This window comes from Camelus ferus, chromosome X, assembly GCF_009834535.1.
Source record: "Camelus ferus isolate YT-003-E chromosome X, BCGSAC_Cfer_1.0, whole genome shotgun sequence".
Classification (NCBI taxonomy): domain Eukaryota; kingdom Metazoa; phylum Chordata; class Mammalia; order Artiodactyla; family Camelidae; genus Camelus; species Camelus ferus.
In genome coordinates this window covers 19440137-19461647 of record NC_045732.1, presented here as the reverse complement: position 1 = coordinate 19461647, position 21511 = coordinate 19440137, and the positions used below count along the sequence as shown (strand labels likewise).

The window sequence follows — 21511 nt, the reverse complement described above, 5'->3', positions numbered from 1 at the left end:
TTTTCTCACTTACTTTGGTGGGGTTTTTTAATTTTTATTTTTTATTGAAGTATAGTTCATTTACAATGTTTCAGGTGTACAGCAAAGTGATTCAGTTATACATATATATGTCTATTCTTTTTCAGATTCTTTTCCCTCATAGGTTATTACAAGATACTGAATATAGTTCCCTCTGCTATACAGTAGGTCCTTGTTGTTTAGCTTTTTTATATGTAGTAATGTGTATCTGTTAATCCCAAACTCATAATTTATCCCTCCCCTCCTCTCCCCTTTGGTAACCATAAGTTTGTTTTCTATGCCAGAACTACTTTTGAAAGGGAGAGGGTAGGAGAACACTGGAACAAGGAGCAGAAAGGGAGGCTGGGGCCCCTAAAACGAACACTATTCCAACACTATTCCTTGAAGTTGCCTTGTGTTAATGCATTCATTATGGATAAAGTTTCCAAAGGAGGCTAAGATATCGCAACCATTTAATTGGTATGTTTAGTTAGACGCTCTTTTGCTTGGAAGCCAGTGAATAGATAACAAACACATTGAAATTTTCTATCCACAAAGTCTTAAAGTTATATCTTTTACATTAGTGAAATTGCTTAGTGAGAAAATAAACTTAGGCTTTGCTTTTATTTGGTTCATCTATGCAATGCTTTCAGAAGTTGATTGCCCTGCTTATGAAACAGTAAAGTAGCAGATTTTTCTTTCTTTCTTTTCTCATGATTCCTTTTTGACTATGTTCACATTTTTCTCTTCAGTTTGGAAGAGAAATAATAAGGAAAACATAGCTTATGATGATTGGCTGTTCCATTTGTGTATCCCCACTGTGATAAGTATAGTGTTTTCTGTATCATAGGCTCTCATTAATCTTTGTTGGGTGGATGAACTCAAGCCAACCTGGCCATTTTCTAGCAATGTTCACGAAAAAAAGGTTTCATATGTGAGAAACTAACAAAATTGGTTTAAGTGAAATAGTTGGATTATTGATATATGTCAATTGGTTGCAAAAACTCTGTTTTCTGCTAGTATAGTAATATAGTTGTTCTCTTGATTTTGGAAGGCAGTGCATGTAGATTCACATGGTTTTTGTCTTAGGCACTGTGTCAGCTATCTATTGCTGCCTACAAACTACCCTCAAATGCAGTGGCTTCCAGTTGTTTACTTTGATCATGAATCTCAAATTGAGTAGAGCTTAGAGAGGACTGGTTGTCTCTATTCCAGGTGGCATCAGCTGGAGTGGCTCTTCTGGGGCTGGAGGATACACTTCCAAAAGTGACTCACTCACGTACATAGTTAAGTTGGGACTGGCTGTTAGTCCTTTTCCATAGTGACCTCCCTATATAGGGTGGCTTGGGTATCCTCACAATAGAGTGGCTGGGTAAAAACAACGAGTACCCCAAAGAATTAAGCAGAAGCTATATTGCCTTTTATTACCTAGTCTTGGAAATCACACAATGTCCCTCTCACCATAGTCACAAGCCAGCCTAAATTCAAGCGGAGGGGACAAAGACTCCCACCTCTTGATGGGAGGAGTGTAAGAAGGACATGCAGAATGAGAGATATTGTGGCCATCTTTGGAAAATACACTTTGCCATAGGGATTATTTATGATCCTTCCCTACACCCCAATTTCCCAAATTTAAAGGTTTTGTTTATTTGTCTTTATGATCATTTTCCCCCAACTATCCCCTCTAATTTTGTAGCTATAATATCTCAGAAGCTAACATTCTTTAAAATAATTTATTTGTGGAAGATTATCCTTTTAGTACACTGAAGGCAGGCACCCACTGAGCATCTTTCTAGGATATGCATGTGTTCAGCTAGGTTTATTCTTCTATTTAATTCTTATTTCTATCTGGTTTGGAGAACAGAATAACAGACAGATAGGCATAGTCCTGAATATAAGAAATAAAATAAATGAGAAAAAAATATATATTGCCTGGGGTAGCTTTAAATCAATTTTTGGAAAGTTCTATGGAGCAGATTGTGGGTGGATTCAGTGGAAAATCTTATACAGACGTGTGGAATAATAAGTGGTCTCTATTTTGGGATTATCATGGCAATGCAAGTTAATGATATATGTCGTGTGTGTGTGTGTGTGCACCTGGTCCTAGTTAAGTTGGAATACTGAGGTTAACAGTGATTTGTCATGACTTTATGTGAAATCCTGAACTTAAAATCATAAAGCAACATGTATATTTCCATCAAAGTAGCATCTTCCCTAACATTTTAATCAGTTTTCAAAATACTAAAAGTTGTAAGAATTGCACAGTTAATATCCACATACCCACCATCCAGATTCTACAATTAATATTTTACTTTATTTGCCTATATCCACATATACCACATATCTACCCATTCATCTATCCCTCTATCCATCCATCAATCCATCTTATTTTTTTATACATTTCAAAGTAACTTACATCAGTAGACAAAGTAGCATATTTTGAGTTCTGTTTAAAAATGTGGATAGTTTTCTTCTTATTTCAATCTATCTTGTAAAAATTATATCTGACAAATATATGAAATCAGGTGGAGTTGATCTTTTGTCATTATATTAAAAGTGAAATCTGTGAGAATTTAGTGAAGAAATTGCTGGAAAAACAAACTCTGTAAAGATTGTGATCTGTGATGCGTATTATTTAATGTGATTCAGATCACATCTTTGCCTTTGCTTGAGAATGTAATAAAAAGTTATACATGTGGAACTGAATAGTTGTGTCCCTTGGTAGTAAAAAGGCTGACATAAATAAAATAAACTTTGTACTTTTTCATTTCCTTCAGTATGTTAGGAGCCATACTGAATTTTTATCTGTAAAGTTGGTCAAGAATTTCTTTTGTAGAAGTGAAATCAAGACTCAAGGCAATTGAAAAGGTAGATCCAGTTCATTCCATAGCTCCCGTAACTTTTTATTCCAACCTGCCTCCTTCAAATGGTATAGCATCATTCTACCTAGTCCTTTGTCTTCATCTTTCTTTTCTTCTTTTTTAAAAACTGCATATTCTTTGGGTAATTGTCTGAATCCTTAATTTTCCTCTATTGTGTATCAACATAGCACAAAATGATGTGGGAACTCATTGATCAGTTTATTAATTGATTGATTCATTTAGTAAAGGCTTACTGAGCACCAGGTCCTATGATAGGCATTGGGAAAACCAAAAGAATAAGACATAATCTTTATTTTCATGTAAAGCCATTAATATGATACATTGATCGATATAGGTGACAAAACTGGATAGTTGAGGCCTATTAGATTGTTTCCACTTTTCCAATGACAGTAACTATTGATGTAATGATGCTAATCCCTGCTTTATTTTATGTTGTATAGATACCAAATAGGAGTGTACATACAAGACCAATGTTATGCTAATGATTCGTTATTGTATCAGACTATTTTTAAAAGCAAGAATTGTTTTAAGGATTTGAGAAAAAGCAAGATCAGTATGTTTTCTACTGTGTGTGTTTTTATATAACTAGCCCAGGATTCCAAGGCACCTTATAAAAAGGTCTGCAAAATTGCATTGAATCAGATCTGATATTAAAACTAGAAGATGAAAGCACAGCCATTTTATTACTTTTAGTACTTAGACTCTATGAACTCATTTGTTTCCTTTACAAATTAAATGCTGTGTGTGTTTCTATTTTTTCCACTTTTAATTAAAATCTTGAGATAAGATAATATATATTATATATTACATCTCAGTCTATCTGCATATATTCAAGGGAAGGGCATCATTTGGCATCATTTTAAACTTTCAAAGCCCTTTGAGGGAAGAATATTAGTAAGGTGCTTATCAAGTCAGCTCACACTTGAGCTAAGCAAGTAAGCAATGGACAGAAATGAAACGGACAACAGTGCTTCACTCATATCCCTTCATGCACATCATTATCATTCTATTCCTATAAGATAGTCACTTTACTTTGATGCCTCTGAAAGGCAGAAAAGTCTTCCTTGCAGAGATGTGGGACTAAATGAGACAGCATAAGGAAAGTTGCTGGCACACAGCACCACTACATAAATGGTTTCTGTTGCTGAGAGAGGGTAGCTTAGTGGTTAAGGATTAGGCTTTCGGAGTCAGACACCTAGGTCTGCATGCTGTTTCCACTACTACTGCCTGGATAAACTTGGGCACATTACTAAATCCTTGTCTGTAATATGGAGATAGGATCCACTTGCATTAATTACCCTCTGCAGAGTAACAAATCATCCCCAAACTTAGTGGCTTATAACAATAAACATTTGTAACCTCATAGTTTCTAGGGGTCGGGAATTCAGGAGTGGCTTAGCTGGTGGCTCTGGCTTAGGATCTCGCACGAGGTAACAGTCAGGATGTTGGCCAGGGCAGCAGTCCCCTGAAGGCTTGTCTGGGGCTGGAGGATCTGCTTCCAAGATGGTGCACTCATGTGACTGTTGGCAGTTCTTTGCTGGCTGCTGACAGAGGCTTCAGTTCTTCACCGTACGGTCTCTCTATAGGACGTCTTGAGAGTGTCCTCCAAACATGTGTCTGGCTTCCCCCATAGTGAGTGATCTTCCAGAGAGAGAGCAAGGAGGAAGCTGCAACTCCTTTTATGGCCTAGTCACAGGTCATGACCATCTGTGACCACTATTTCTGGCATATTTTATTTGTTAGAAGTGAGTCACTAAGTGTAGCCCACGCTCAAGGGGAGGGGAATTTAGCTCTACCCTTTGAAGGGAGAAGTAAGGGGAAATTTTTGTGGGGATATCTTAAAACCACAACATGATTTCAGAGGGGTAGTGAAAGGATTAAATGAGATAATCCATGCAAAATGTTTAGCACAATGCCTGGCATACAGCAAGCACTTATAAATGTTGATTAGTATTATTTCTAAAGAAAGATCAATAGACTGCTGTTTAGCCAGGGAAATATGGTTTTATCTGGATTAAGACATTAACACATGAAAAATTAATCTATTGATATTTTAAAATTATGTAGAATTCTGAATGTTCAGTAGAAACAGGCATCTGAGACAACAAGTGTTTCTAACACGCTTCTCTGACTTTAAGTCTCTTTCAGAATTTATTGTGCACTGTGTTGGGGAGGAAGGGAAACTGGGTGTGGAGGACTACCCTAAAATCATCAGGTCAGGGGTTTCAGGATTAAGAAATTATTTAGGCCAGATGGAAAGATGCTAGGATTACTCTCCATTTTGTGCCCCAATTCTCGGTGTTATTTTCCTGCTGCTATCTATAAAATTAGCTGCCTCGCTTCTTTCAAAGTCAAAGACAGCACATCTCCATTATCTTATTAGATATTCCTCTTGAAATAAAAAGCTCTTCTACATCAGTAACAGCACCTATTAGCACTGCCACACTTCAGCTCCCTGGAAACCGCTGATCTCAGATGATCTGGGCGTCTAGACTAAGGTAGACCACAGAATCTATGGCCACCCTTGGGGACTGAAAGTGGGGCAGGGAAGAGGGAGTTGAAGGAGGCTTCTAGATGTAACTGTTATCTCAGAGGATCCTCAAAATAGCCAATTTTCAGGCTTCTTCCTCGAAGGTTTAAATTTCTCCAAGAAGATCCTTCATCAGATGTGAAATCCCTAATATTCACTGCTATTTATGCTGCCAGCCTGTGGATGGAGAACATTTCCTAAGATGGCTGCAATTCTGTAAAATACATGTTCTGTAAAATGGGCATAATCATATTCTCAGTTGGGGGACATACTGTTGTGGCGCCAGCAGTGTCTATGTGGCACTCACCTCCACCTACCCAAGGCCACTTATTGTGATCACCTGGGACTCTCCACCCTCGGGTTCTTTCCCAGGCTGTGGGAGCACACTCCACCTGCACGTGTGGAGAACTGGAAATGCTGAAGAGTTAATGCCCGGAAGAGCTTTCAATATAGTGGAGAAATACCCCAGCTTCCTCACCTTCTAGGAGAGGAGATGGTTCTACATCATCTCCCAGAGCTCCCAGGCAAATCCTCTGAGCTCCAGTCGCCTACAGAAGAAACTGGCTTGATAACACACCTATTATTGGCTTCCTTCTCTTCCCTGTCTCACTTGCCCACGCATCTTCTGGTGTTTCTTGGGATCAACTTTCAAAACTACATACACTAAAAATCCTTGTGTCAGGGTCTACTTTGAGGGAAACCCAAACTAGGGTCGATGTGAGGATTGAAAGAGGTAATGTATATACAATGCCTGGTGTATACTAATAGTGGCTAGCATTTATTGATCAGCTTCTTTGTACCAGCACTGCCTTAAATACTTTACATGTAGCAATTCATCCAACCCTAATTAATCTTTATAAACAACCCGTTAATACTACCCTTCTACAGATGAGACTGAGACACAAAGAGTAACTTGCTCAAGATCATGCACTATTCAAACCATTGTAACCACTATTTAGACCCAGGCAGTAAACATGGCAACATCCTTGTAGGATGTTGGAGGGGCTCTTTGAGTTATTGGAGCTCTAATTTATTGAGTTGACCTTGGGAGATTCTGGCTTCTTTTCTGTGTATTATTGACATGTGGATAACAGTATTTTGAGAGAGATTTTTTCCTGTTGCCCCTGCCTAGGAGGGCTTCTCTGGGAGAAGTGACAGCTAGAGGCTGGAGGGGGGACTTATACCTGTCATTCAGATGCCCTCTACACAGAGGTGAGCTACAGCCAAGATGGGGGGTGTGGAGAAGAGAGGAAACAGAGCACAATATTCATGGGTTGTTAAGAGAAGAGCTGATGGTTCCTTCTCCCCTCTATCTCCTACGAACCCCAGTGGTCAGGGGAGTTAGGTTTGGTGAGGGAACTGACCACGCCCTCCAAGGAACTGGAGAAGACATGAAAAAGGGAGAACCACAGCCCCTGGTCACTTCAGGTGTGGTGAACCACAGGCTTGGTGGGTGATGATGGTGAGAAAGGGCAAGGGGGGCGGGATTTAAATCAAACACGACATTCGAGTTTTAGACTGGATTGATTTTTCCTAGCTGGCAAAGACCTATGAGTCACAAAAACTGTCCAAGATGTGAGGGACAGAAGAGGCAAATTTACTGTAAAAACACGGTTCAAAGTAGTGATTGAAGAAAAAGAAACTGCCTCAAGTTTATACCCCACAGAACTGAGCCATTCAACAGCAGCTAATCCTTAAGAAGTCCTTACCACGGGCCAGGTACTCTGCTAAGCATTTCACAAATAGTTATTCACATGGACCTACGAGGGGAGTACTATCATCATTATCATCATCCCCATTTTACAGAGGAGAAGCTGAGCAATTTGCCCAAGGACATAACTAGAGCTGGCATTTGATCACATGCAATCTGGCTCCCAAGTCTTTTAGCCCTGTCTTGCCAACCATCCACTTTCATAGGGCATTCTATTCTGGTGTGGTTTTCCCTCTAGGGTCTTTTGAGGCTGACATTACTCTTCTTTCTACATTGTTTGTGGTTAAACTTAGTGCCTGGAGGACAAGAATAGAGGTTTTAATAGTTGAAAATGAGATACTGGACTTGCATTTCTAAAATGACATTTTCCCAAATGGTATGATCTTTAAATGAAAACATGTAAGATCTGACAGTCTGATTTAAGCTCTGAGCAGGGCCAATGAATAACTAATGCTGACCTCTTCCTACAAACACTACAAATTTACAAATTGATTTGATTCTCAAGTTTTTCTCCTAGATCTTGATTGCATTATGAGGTCTAGGCCCGGATGGGCATTTCATAAATGCTTTCTGACAATGATTGGAAGGCTAATTTAGTCTTCTAGACTTGTCCCACATATATCCAGGAAAAAATGTCTTACATCTTGATGACCACTTTATTATTGAGACTCGTAATAAGTAGCACATTTGGGCTCTGTAGCAGGATGCTTCTGGAGGCATCTAACAGAAACTCGAATTCAAACTGTCTTAAAACACAAGGAAAAGGCAGAATTAGTTTAATTAAACAGGTCAGTGGTGTCATCAAGAACCCAGGTTTTTTTTTTTTTTTCTTTCTTTCTATTTTTCAATTCTGCCCTACTTAGTGTATAGGCTTTGACCTAAAGCTGGTTTTCTTCCTAGTCACAAAATGGCTGCCAGTGGCAACCAGGATACTTGCTTCCTTGTTCAGCCAGCAGAATACTTAGGGAAAAACCTCACCCTCAAACCACAGGATGTTAAGTCCTTTCCTGTAGTCTAATTGGGCCACACATTGATTGACTAAGAGTAATAAGCACCCACTGCCCTAGAAACATGGATACCTGAACACAGTGGAGATTCTATTAGAAAGAGGAAGGAGCAAATAGATACTAAGGAGGCTCTGAAGCTGTTTCTTCATCTGGAAAAAGGTGACCTAACAGAATCTTGCAGAGAATCATGAGGCTCAGAGATAATGTATGTAGGGTTACCAGATTTAGGTTTTTTTTAGTATAAGTATGCACACTTCTTTCTACAAACACTACAAATTTACAGAATGATTTGGTTTTTAAGCTTTTCTCCCAGATCCTGATTGCATTATGAGGCCTGGGCCCAGAGGAGAATTTCAAAAAAAATTTTTTTTTGGATAATGATTAGAAAGCTTATTTTGCCTTCTACCCTTGTCCCACATGTATCCAGGATAAAAATACATACTTATACTAAAAAATTATTCATTGTTTATCTGAAATTCAAATTTAAAAGGCCTCCTGTATTTTATCTGGCAACTCTAAATGTATGCAAAGTTCTTGGCACATAGCAGGCATTCAGTCAGTGGTAAGAACTAGTGTTCTTTCTATATAAGAAAAGAGCTCAGTTAAATGGCATTATGGAAAATATATGCTTTTGATCAAAATTGCAATTAACTGAACTAAATGTGGCTCTAAGAATCCCTTCACTGCTACTCAAAACCAGATCAAAGCAAAGTTCCCTAAGTGGAAGGTCATATTTGTATACACGGGATGGCACACTATAAAGCATCTAATATTACCACTTGAAACTAAATTGGACCTATATCACTGGATATTTAGTTATCGTTTTTTCCTTGTCTTGTTCTGAATCTATAGAGATAGACCATTCTTCATTTGATTCAAAGGTAATGCTGTTACAACTCCTGGGACAAAGATACTAACAGACAAGATTGAAAACGGAATGATTGCCCCAGGATTCTAGCTCCATGTGGGTGGAACTTGAGGTCACAGCAACTGTTACTTTGGAGTAGGTAGGAGGAGGCAGGAGACTCTGCAAAGCTCTCTGCTGTTGCCTCTGACTCCATTTTCCCTCACTGCTAATTTACCATTCCTACCTGTAAAATTTTCTAATATGCTTCCTGAAAAGCTGAAGAGAAAGCAGGCACCTTCATTTCCTCATCATCAAATATTCACCATATTATGAAAAAGAAAACCCTATTGACTTGGCACCGAGTGGCCAACCTCAGTGTTTGTTACACATTGTTACCAGATTCACGACAGGAATAGATTAAGTGGATTTTATCCAAGATATCTATTTCGCATTACAGTACAGTACTGCATATTTCTAATTTGGTGGCTGCTATGATCTCATATGCTGCTTATTTTCTGTGCTTTTCCCATAAACCAGAAAAAAACTGTTATTTTTCCTGTTTGCTTTTTTAAGTGGAAATTGTTATTCAGCTTTATATGGATTAATCTGCAATGTCTTTAAAAATATTATTGTTCTTAATTTTCAAAAAGTGGCATTGGAAATTTATCTCCTTCCATTTCATCACCTCTTCATCTTCATGGAAACCTGATCCATAGTAGATATTAAGATCTTTACATTCCTACTGGTTGGGCGATGACTTCATTGCTTTCATGCCAGCTGGGGAATCTTGTGTGGCTGAGCATTGGACCGAAGCAGAGCTGTGGGTTGCTGCTGCTGCTGCTGCTGCCGCCGCCGCCGCCGTTGCTGCAATAGCCGTTTGCATGCATCCAGCCGCTGTGTAAGGAATCCTCAGGCTACTAGTTCTTTGCACCTAAATCACCCAAGGGATCCCAGACTGATGGATGAATGTGAATGTGTGTGTATATGTGCGTGTGAGTGTGTGTGCGCGCGCGGACACGGGCAGCTGCAACAGTTGGGCATCATCAGGAATGGACTTCGATACCATTTTTATCAAAAGAGATAAACCATCCTCTACCCTTTATTTCCGAACAGAGCCTCCGCTTCCGCCCCAAATGTACTCTACCCTCTCTTCCTCGAGCCCCCCCAACCCCCACCCCGCACGTGTCCCTAGGGAGAGAGGCCAGGATAGCTGCGCTGCAGGCAGGATTCCCCTTTTTTTCCGCAGTGACAGGCGGATTCCCGGGCCTCCTCGGTCCCCCACCCCCGCAGCCTCCCCTTTCCCAGTCACGATCTTCCCCCCCTCCCCACTTCCCCCCTCCCCCGACAGCTCGCGGCTCGGGCCCCGCCCCTCCCAGCCGCCCAGCCCAGGTTGCTAGGGCCTGGCGGGGCAACCAAACCTGGACCTCGAGGAGGCGCGTCCCGCGCGTACGCGCGCAGGCGAGCTTATACAAGGAACCAGCAGTCTTCTGCTTCGGAGACCAGAGCACGAGCGGCGCGGGCGGGGCGCGCGAGCCCGAGCCCGAGGACGAGCGCTCTCTTCTCATTGGTTCCTATCATAAGTGGGCGTGGCTTAGGGGACCCGGCGGAGTCTGAGGTGCTTCCCTATTGGTCCGAATGGGACGATTGGGGCGGGGCAGTTAGCAAATTAGGCTGCGCGTTCGCCTGTGCGAGAGGGCGGGGTCGAAGGTTTCGATTAGTTGTCGCCGCCGCTGGGGAAGGTAAAGCGGCGACGGCGGCCTCAGGAGCTGTGGGGTCCATGGCTGGAGGTGGGGGACTCGGCGGGGTGAGTAGTCGCGCCGCCACCCGCCGGCCAAGCCTCCTTGTCCTCACATCGACCCCGTGCCCACCCAGCTTCTCCCGAGAGAAGGGAACCACCCGGTCCCCCCGGGCAGACGTGAGAAGGGGCGGTGGCGCGGGTCCCCCTAAGAACAGGGCGAAGCGGCGAGGGCACCTCAGTCTGGAGTGGCTCCTCCTCAGCGCCCCATTGCGCCGCTGGAAAGGCTACCTCAGCGAGGGGCTGGGGCAGTATTTTGGGGTGTGAGCAGACGGGAGGGTGTAAGGGAGGGCGGCGGGTCGAGGCTGTCCCGCGAGGCTCCCCTCAGCTGCGGGTCTGCAGCGTCCCCGCCCCGTCGCCCCCGCGGCGCGAGCTCCCCTGGGCTTGCGGCGAGGGAAGCCCCTTCCCGCCGGCGCCGAGGAGGAGCCTGTGCGCCGGAGCACCCCCGCCCGAGTTCCGTGGGAGTACGGGACCCGCCAGGGACTGCGAGCTGCGGCCCCGGCCCTGCTGACCTTGGCTGCCTGCGAGGTTGGGCGAGCGACCCTCTGCTTGCCCCGCGGCTCCTCCAGCCTCCCCCGAACAAGTTTCAGGCATCGTTACGAAGTTCATGACTAGCATAGTGGGGAGAAGCAGAAATTGGCCCCTCCCAGACCTTCATACCCTTTGGACCCTCATAGAAATTAAATACTAGGTTTGGAACCATTTCCCAGAATGAACAGGTACTGCTCTCACTGACACGTTTTGTGCCCACGTTGGGGGAAAAAATAACCTGAACATATTTCAGTGTAAAGACAGATCTTCCTTGAGGGTTTTGTTTTTCGTTTCACTTGAGTGTTAAAGCACAGATGCCTGAAAAAGAAAAGCCTGACCTTAGTATCTCCACGGTGAGATTAGACGGATGCTGTGATATTTAAGTAGTTGCAGATATGTTCTGTTAACACGATCTGTTTTAATTGGCTGAAATTTAAGCTGATTTTAGAAAGTATTGCAGACACAGAATAATTTTTCTGTGCATCCGAATTAGGTTTGTTTGGACGTAATGGTTTATGTGGTTAATGTGAAAGATTAAACAAATTTGTCCGGGAGCGTTTGACGGAAACAGGAGATATAAATATGTATAGAATAGAATTATTGTTTTAGGTAACATCTGTTGGAACGTTTCCAGCTTGTTTATTTCCTGATGTAGGGTTACAAAAAAGACATCTTTACTGAGGCTGTTCGGAATTATATGTGAATGATATTTAGATTTTAATTTGTTTTTAATTCCTTTGTTTTAAAATATTCATAAAATGTGAAGAACCTATGTTTACTTGTCTCTGTATGTTTAGTGTTGAAGGGAGGGCTAGTATAATCTTATATTTAACAACCCAATTAGGATCCATTAATAATTTTTTTTTAAAAGTGTGCCTCTTTGAGAACATGATAGTTGAGTACCTTAGCAATCCGTTTAATTTCTTTATTAAAAGTACTATTTTAGATTTGAGCATTTTTGGCGTTGACACTGGAACAGAAGTAAGGAAGCCTGCAGCAGTATTACCAGTTTGACACCACCAGTGGGTGTTTCTGTTGACAAATGCAGAGAAGAGAACATTTGGAAAGGAAATCTTTTTTTTCGGAGGGTGGGGGGTGGGAGAGGGGTGGGGGTGGGGGGAAGGAGCCTGAAGAGAGAAGCTGTAGAAGAACTAAAGCTGCCAGCACAGTGTATGCTGAGCATTTCACAAGTACAAGGAAACCTAATTAGGGAAAAAAAATTCCGTTTGGCTCTTTTAAATAATAGAGCTCCAAAAGAGGCATGCTAAATAAAGTTAATCATTCCAAGAGTGTTAAATAATCTACCATTTCAGAGGGGTTGGAGGGTCTTCAATTGGAGAGAGTATCAAGTCCCTTTGAATTTTCTTGCCTCTTAACCAAATCAATGCAACGATTCATTTGATATATCTGTATATACAGAAAACAGTTTACTATTCTAATTTTGCTTATTGAGTGTGTTTCCTATGCCTAATTTTCTTAAAAACAAAATTTGATATATTTAAAAAATAATTATAAATAAGCATTCTTTCTACAGAGAAGACTCCTTTCTTTCCTGCTCACATTTATCATTTATTCATGATTTAGGGGCTTGTGGTAGGGATTTTTGACCCCTTTATCTCAGGTTTCTAAAATTTTTACTTATGCAAGCTCCCTGGGCTAAATCTGCTACTATTTTCATTGTAATTTCCTTGGAGTCATTTGGATCAGAGTGTGGCATCTACAGTGTTCCCTGGGGTTTTAAAAGAAAAGGCTCCCATTGAGGGAAATTGCAGGGCCATCTTGCATAGATGAGTAATAGAAGGTTGACTGATTGCGAATCAGATGTATTCTGTTCCAAATATGCTGCATGGGGCTAAGGCAGTCTCATTTAATGAGAACCAGATTTTACTTGGTATTTTTACTTTGAAGGTGCGGTATTGTTACATTACAAACTGAAACACAGAGGTGGAGAAATTCCTTCAAGTATGCCTTTTCCCCCCAGCCTTACTTCACCACTGTGTCTCAAGAATCTCTGAGAGACTCTTTCAACAATAGTTGCATTGTTGGAAAAGACAGTGGCTTCTGTTGCAGAAATTTAACCTCTCATTATGATTTATGTTTCAATTTACTTTGTGATAGAAAATTCCACTGTATCTGAGAATATTGCTGTAGGAAATTTATAAGGAAGTGAGCAAACAAGCCTTATTTGGTGTGTCAGTTGAAAGTTCACCTTTTCTCCCTTTTTATTTTGATAACTTTGGTGGTTATCTCCTATTTCTTCTAGATATTAGAAGGTATGTTAACATAGTACTTCGCTTTTGACTGTTAGCATGGGGTTGTGACTTTTTCGTGTAATAAATTGATGTCAGATAATAACAGAAGGCATTTAAGAACAAGCGATTCCACATACATGGAACCAAAATGTGAGGGAAATCCCTTAGATATCCCTTAACTTTGGTAAAAGAATAGCAAAATTTGAAGTATTAGGTCGCTTTTTAAGTTTTAGAAAAGACTTTATTCAGAATTTGATAGTTTTAGATTCTAAAGTTTTATTTTTTGGCAACATCAATTTTCTTGATAGAGGCAGAAGTAGAACCTCAAAGGTTCTTTATCAACTGATAATGGTGTCAGTTGGATCATGTATTTCAACTTAAGAAAATGATGCAATTAAATGACTACACTTAAACTTTCTGTTTGAGAAGATTTTCCAATTTACTTTCAATCTTAAACTTAACATTAGATCTCTTTTATTGACGACGCATCGCTTTATTGTTTGGATTTAAATTCTTGATAGTTTCTAGAATGTTTGCTTTATATAGAACAGTGCTTACATGACTTGATTACTCAAAGATCTGGCCTCATTTCTCATTTGAGTTTATACAGTTACTTAATACCGAGATATGAACTTGGATACAAATCTGTCCGCGGGTATGAAACTTGTGACTGAGGACTTTCCACCTAAAGAGCCTGATAACATTTAGACCATTCAGATTTGGGAATTAACAGAAAATTATTCATTAGGTTAAGAACTTCAGCCAATTCAGGTCTTTGAAATTGATTGTTAGCATTTGAATTAAGCTCTTAGAAACATTTATGTTTGAGATAGTTCTAATTAGAGTCAGGTTTGGGTGTGGTCTCTCTTTTCGGCAGTTTTTTCTATAATAATTAAATTATAATCTTCTATTTATTCAGCCTTACCGAATACCAGGTACTATGGCAAATAATTTATTTGCACGAATATATTGTGTGTGTTCTCACAACATTTCTATGAGGGAGATGTTTTTCTTATTTTCCGTATACACTTGACCATATGGGCTCAGGGAGAGAAAATAATTTACCCAGATTAACCCAGCTAGTCAGCAGCAGAGGCAAAACTTCCATTCAAACCGGTCTGACTTGAACCTGTGCTCTTGAAAACTATGCTTTCTGCTTCTCTTTAGGAGTCTGATTTCCCCAAATGTATTTTGAGCTCCTACTGTACATCCCTCCTGGGATGGCACTAGAGGTATAAATATGCCACCTGGAGTTCAGAGGCAAGGCCTATGACCTTTAGTCACATGGGAGGCTGGATGCAGATCCATCAGCGCTGCTGGATAGGACAACTGCCCGTTCAGACTTTTCTAAGAGGGTCATTAGTTCTGTTTCTTCATAAATGATGGTTGTACAGAATTATTTATACCCAAAATGAGGTAGCTGTTTCTAATGAACCACTTGATATTTCATGTTTCTTCATGTTCCATTTTAACTTTTGACTGACTTTGATTAAATTTGCTACACTAATAAAGGCTATGAAGATATTCCTTGAATTCAGTTTTGTGGTTTAGATGCACTCTTGAAGTAAAATGGCAGCCATTAAAATTTGCCGATGGATTTCTCTTCTTAATTGTAATGACTTCAGTGAAATAAAATTTGGAGGTCTACAGAGATGTTATTGATGCTGCTTAATACTATGTAGAAGTTGGAGTCTGACAAAAATTTTTCTGCTTTAAAGTAGACTTTTCTGTTATTTAAAGCCTCATATAATTATGTGTTTTTTTTTTTTTTTAAACAAGACCCATCCTTAAGAGAGAGCTAAACGGTTGCTTAGCCCAAAGGAACCGTCAGGTCCATGTTAGGGAGGAAAAGGACTTAAAATCTTATTCTGTGATTGATGAGAATTACTTTGCCACTTATTAAAGTTAGAAAGGAATGATGAATATTGTAGAACCTCAGGGCTGGAAATTACCTTGGTCAAAGCAGGACAGTTGTTTTACAAAGATGAGACCTATACAGACCTGCTTGTGGATTTCTTTATGGGTTTTCAGTATGCATTTTTAATGATTTTATCGAGGTATACTTTACATACCATAAAATTCACCTGTTTTAAGTGTACTATTCAGTGATCTTTTTTTTTTGGTAGATTTGTGGAGTTTTGTAACCATCACTACAATCCAGTTTTAGAACATTTCCGTCATCACCAAAAGATCCCTCCTGCCAACATGCACTTTTTTACCTTGTTTACTTCCACCTAGATCTTTTATCACCAGACACTGATAAACGAAATCATGTAGATCGTAAAAGATATGTATTCTAAAAATATCGCCTTACATATATTACAACTTCTTAGTACTTTTTGTATTTTCAAAAGTTTTTGCCTAAACATAATATGTAGCAGGATACAAAGGATGCTACTGCAAGTGGTATACATTACCTTGTCTTTGTGGTTTTGATTTGATTCTATTTAATCTTTCTTAAACCAGCAAATAAAATACAATGTTCTTAGTGATATGTTGAAAAATCAGGAATAAGAAATCAAGGTAAAAGTAATAATAATTATTGGGCAAGAAAAAATTCCTTTAGGATTTCAGACCAAGGGCAAAATAATTGGTTTTCTTGATTTTAAGCCAATAACATTGTGCATTTTATTGTTTGAGCTCTAATCCCCCTTGAGAGATCCATGTCTACTGTGCCTGCCAGAGAGTAGGCTTCATTAAATTCAGGCTTTCCAACACGTTGTCTGCTTTCTGCATAGCTTCAGACTGGATTGTTGGGGAATTTAGAAATAGCTTGACCTGCAAGGTATTGTAGCTACTTTTCCCTGCCTGCATCATTTTTAGTTACCCTTAAGGGCAGGTGGAGGAGTAAATCTCCCTTGGGAACAAGATGTACAGGATAGGCTGAGTTCCGCTGTGTTCGGTTCCCAGGTACTCTCTTTGATCTGTTTTCTGCATGTGTAGATGGGCACTGCTGATAGGATGGCTTGAGGATGGTATTTTTTGGGGTACAAATAATAGAGGAATGCAATGGTTTGTTTGGAAGTAAAGTGTTTTGGAAACTAACTTTCATTACTTTTAGGTGAACATTTCTCTATGCAAAGTGACCCTTACAAGTGCCGGGCAGGTGAATCAATACCTCCTTGTGTGGTAGGTTGTGTCTGGGTTTTTAATAACAAACTGAAAGGACACAGCACTGCTCTGATAATAATAGTTTACTGTAAATTCAATCATAACTGGTTTTAAATAGTTTTACTTAAAAAAAAAACTGTTTAACCGCTACGACTGTGTGATTCTGTTGTTACTTTGCATCTTTTGTAAGAGAAAGACCTAACACCAAATAGTAACATGAAGTGCTTTCTGACTTTTTTGATTTAAACGGAAATAGTGATTTTGAAAGTAACAACTTTGGTTTCTGGAAGTTAGTTAACAAAATATATGGATGAATACATTATAGTTTATTTCTAAGACTACTTTAAGTTATTTTAAGTAAGTTGCAATTTTTCTTAGTTTTAGATTTTGTATTATGCCTAAAGATTAGGTTCTTGGCAGTGTAAGATTCTGTTACAATAATCAGATTAAGCACACACTCATGCAAGGAAAATATGGCAGATTAAAAAAATGGTGATAAGTAATAGTTGAAGAACAACTTACTGACTTGGATTTGCTCAATTACCCTGATATTGACTAAGAGTAGAAACTAGTTCACTGATAAATAGAGAGTACAAAAGCTGGTTTAAGTGTGACGTATTTATCCACACACCCTACTCTGGATTGTCAGTTTCTGGTGGGACGTTTTAAATTTAATTGCTAGTAATTATTATTGATAAAGTTACTACTGAAATTTAAAACTAGCATTGTAGACACAAAGAAAAAGTTTTATTTTAATTGTTAATAACTGAAAATAGTTGAGGTAGAACAAAAGCTACTTTTGTACAAATTGGTGTTTCATGATTTATTATTTCTTTCTAAAATAACCCATCCCATATCTTGAGGATCTGTCCTTCATTTAGCAAATACTTACTGAGTGTCTACTGTGTACCAAACTGATAGAGGCTCTCAAAGCCTCAAAGTAGGCCCTGCCCTCAGAGAACTTACAGGCTTAAAATGGAGGCAGAGAAGAGGAGACGTACCCGGAACTAACAGGTAGGTATAGGAGATCTGCCATGTGGGGAGCAGGTGGGAAGGCCACACTGAGGAGGTAACATTTAAGTGAGACCTGAGGGATGAGAAGGACATGGTTTAGTTGGGGAAATAAGTTTTTGTGGCAGAAAGTGCAAACGCCCTCAGGCAAAGTGAGAGAGGCTTTTGAAAAACCTTTTATAGAACTGAAAGAAATCCAAAATGGCTGGGAAGTAGAGAAGCAGATGATGACGCAGAAGTAGGCAGGGGCCAGGTCTTGAAAAGGCTTAGTAGGCCATCTGCTGGGTTTTTGAACTTGTCCTAAGCCTCCTGGGAAGCTATTAAAGGTTTCAAGTGGGGATGTGACATGAAATGAAATGCCACAAAAGACAAGAGTTTTAGCTCAGTGGAACTTTGATAATTTACCACAAAGGTCAAAGTCTCTGTAAAGTAAAATATTCTTCCCTCATCTCGTTAAAAATTTTGCAGCCACTTTCTTGATTGTCATCTGTGATACTCTCATCGTATTTTTAATAGAAATTACCTTCAATTTTCTAAAGACTCCTTTTCTTTTATCCTTCACCAGTCTGTTAACGTTATATAGGAATGTCATTTCTATTTATAACTGAGTTAGGTTTTTTTTCTAACAGTTTTAGCTCTCTTCCATATTTAAACTTAAAACTCTTTGCTGTGTTTTTCCCCTAGACATCTTTAATCCGCTCAAGGTATTTAATGTTTTAATGAAGCATTTCATTAAATATCAACATTAAATTTGCTTTATTCTTTTCTTTCCCCAAATACAATGTCTTAAGTCTAGTTTAATATTTTTCAGCATTTATGCTGTTTCATATCTTATGAAATCTCATTCTAACACCTATAGTATTTTTAGAGAATTTTGTTAATATCGTTTAGAAGTGCTAATATTTAGCAAGAGTACCATTTTCAAGTCAGTGTCACAGTCTGTTGCCTTACCATCTTTTATACTAAATTGGTCTCTGTTAAGCTTCTTATGTTCAAGTGAGCTTGTGTATGTAAAAGTGCTGTAAAGGTCTTATATATCCTAATTTGTTTCTTTATCCTTCTACAGTATGTGTCCCTGCATGCTCACTTCTTTTTTGGAAATCTTCAGCCATGCTAAGTTTTTGCTTGCCTTGATGACTGAACGAGCATTTGTTCAGGTCTTTCTTGGTGTTAAGTCGTTAGTTAGTTTGTGCCTGTAAAGAATGCTGTTGTGCACTCTCCCTCTCCCCATGTATACAAAGAATAACCACAGCATCACTGCCTTCTTCAAATATTTCCTTTGAAATCTATCTACATTTTGATGCAGTCTCTAACTTAGCTCACTTTGGCCTTGAGTTCTGAAGCTTTTCTGGACCATTCTATACCTGCTCTGTATTCCTTCCTTGTTGCTTTATTCTTTTTTTTTCCCCTCATGCTGGTAACTTGAAGAGTTTACAGTGGTTTATGTCATTACTTTTTTCACTTCCTGTCCTGCCCAAGACATTTATTTTTAAAGAGTTGCCTCACTTTAGAGCTTGAAACTGATGTTTTTGTGCTAGTGGTTTCTCTGTTATCCAGAGTGACTGCCCTTGATTTGGAATTGTGCTTTCCAGTCTGTCCCTCTGTGCAGGGTTGGTAAAGGAAGGCCATACTTGACTTTCTTTGGCTGACTTTATGATAAGGTGATAGTTTGGGTATCTTGGTGTCAGTGTGTAGGCAACCAAAGGAGTGTCAGCATCGTGGTAGGTGGTGGAGATATAAAGCCAAGCTGGGGTGTTGTGCCCTTTTATGGAGTTTATATTTTAGCAGAAGAGACCAAAAGAAAAGATGACTCAGGTTCATGATGATATGCACATTTAGATGGAAAAACAGGATGCTGGTACTCTAGGCCTGAAGAAGTGCACTTCATGCAGACTTAAGGGGACTGGGAAAGGTAATGATTCCTAAGTATTTGTGAAAAATCTCAGAGGAGGCCCGAGATGTCAGGTGGAGGGAAGGGATTTTTTGGCAGACAGTGTATTCAAAGACATGGGTCTAGGAAGAGCATATAAAAGCTGGGAGAATAGCAAGAAATAATGTGGATTTATGTATTGCATGCCTTGCTTTGATGCTTTTACCCCAGCTACATCCCAGGATCTTGGTTTTCCTTCTTTATGGCCATTTTTGGCTTTTTTCTGTCCATTTTCACTTTTACCTGAGAGTATACCTAGGAAATACTAAAGCCAGGAGTTTAAATGTGGGTGGACCATTGGTAAAATTCTACTGTAAGCTCCACAGAGGCATGGAATGTTGACTGTTGTCGCCTCACCATCTAGTGCATTGCCTGGCACAGAGGAAATATGCTCAGTGACTATTTCTCTTATGAAAGGTGCCTCCTTTTCTGCCCCACATCTCCTCATATCAGTTCCTTCCTTCCTTCCTTGTTTAGTGGTTTCTCTTCTCTGTCAGATACGTGTCTAGTAGATCTACCTTTCTTCTTGCCCTGTAGACATGCTTGTCCTATAGATGTAGTCACTGGTCTCGGACATAACTGTGTTATAGTTGAACCTGTGTTGGTGTGTAACTAGGTGCTAATGGCTCCCTGTGGGGCTCCCTGAAACTTTTCTATCAGCATTTACAGTATGCTAGATGAGGGGGGAGCCAAAGTTGACAACTATAAGAATGACATTTCTTTGAGTTTTTTCATGATTTGTTGCATGAATTCATAGAAATGCTGAATTCTGTTCCATAATAAACTCTTGCATGTGTGTGTATATGTGTGTTTGTATATGTCTGTCTTACTTAACATTAAGCAAAACCAACATTCTGTGAAGATGTTTGCTTATTTATCATGTGGCTTCACACCCCCCCACCCCAGATTATTGCTTAGGTCCCTCAGATTGGGAAGCTGGTTTTAAATGTGTTACCACATTGAGGTAAAATATTTGTCTTACAAAAAGGCTCTCTAGGATGCAATGACTTCACCAAAGAATCCACCATACAATAATAGTGGTTAGTTAGATGGAAGGTTTTTAAAAAAATTGTTTATTTTTTATTTTTAGCATGCTGTAGTAGACTTTTAAATATCCTATCTACATTTTGGTAATTTCTCATATTATGTGTCCCACTTTACCAGAAAACTCATCCCCAATCTCTTTTACAGCTAGGATATAGGCTTGTGACCTAGGTTTGTCCAGTCATTTATATAGAGTGAAACTTGTATATAGAGGAGAGCATTGTGAGGTGGCCATCATGTGTAGTGGAATTGATGACCTGGTGATCATGTTGACAGAGGTGTGTGGTTTTTAAGGAGTGGCAGTTGCAGAGTTTATGGAATTCAGTCCTGAATGGTGTTGGTGCCCAGCAGTGACAATACTTTTTGTTTGTTTGTTTTGTTCTTATTTTCCTTCCTATTCTCTGATCATTTGGGGTTTGTGTTAGATGTCTTATATTAACTTTGGAATATTGTCAATCATTATGTCTTCAAATATTTCTTTTGTCCCATTCTCTCTTCTGTTTTTGTGATTCCAATTATCAGTATGTTAGAATATTTGATATTGTCCCACACCTTGAGTGTCCTGTTTTGTTTTTTGTTTTTCATTCTGTTTTCTCTGTGTTTTTGGTTGAGGTAATTTCTAGTGACTTATCTTCAAGTTTACCAATTCTTTCCTTGGCTGAGTTGAGTCTACTAAAGAGCCCATTGAAGGCATTCTTCATTTCTCTTAACTGTGTTTTTAATTTTTAGCACTTTCATTTTGTTCTTTCTTATAGTTCCCATCTCTCTGCCGAGTTACCCATTTGGTTCTGCATATTCTTCTTTTGGGTTAAAGGCCAAGCATGTAAACTTTCTAATGAAAATGAGAATTCTATGGTATTTCC

The 21511-nt window shown here is 39.5% G+C and overlaps 1 protein-coding gene across 1 annotated transcript in view; it reads left to right on the top strand.

Moving 5' to 3' along the window:
• The first annotated feature begins 10645 nt into the window (after nucleotides 1-10645).
• The window catches only part of CDKL5 (cyclin dependent kinase like 5), a 124918-nt gene continuing 114052 nt past the window's right edge, over nucleotides 10646-21511 (top strand). Inside the window, exon 1 of the mRNA XM_032475649.1 lies at nucleotides 10646-10778. The gene's annotated coding sequence lies outside the window, so the exon portion shown is untranslated. The remainder of the gene's footprint in view (nucleotides 10779-21511) is intronic.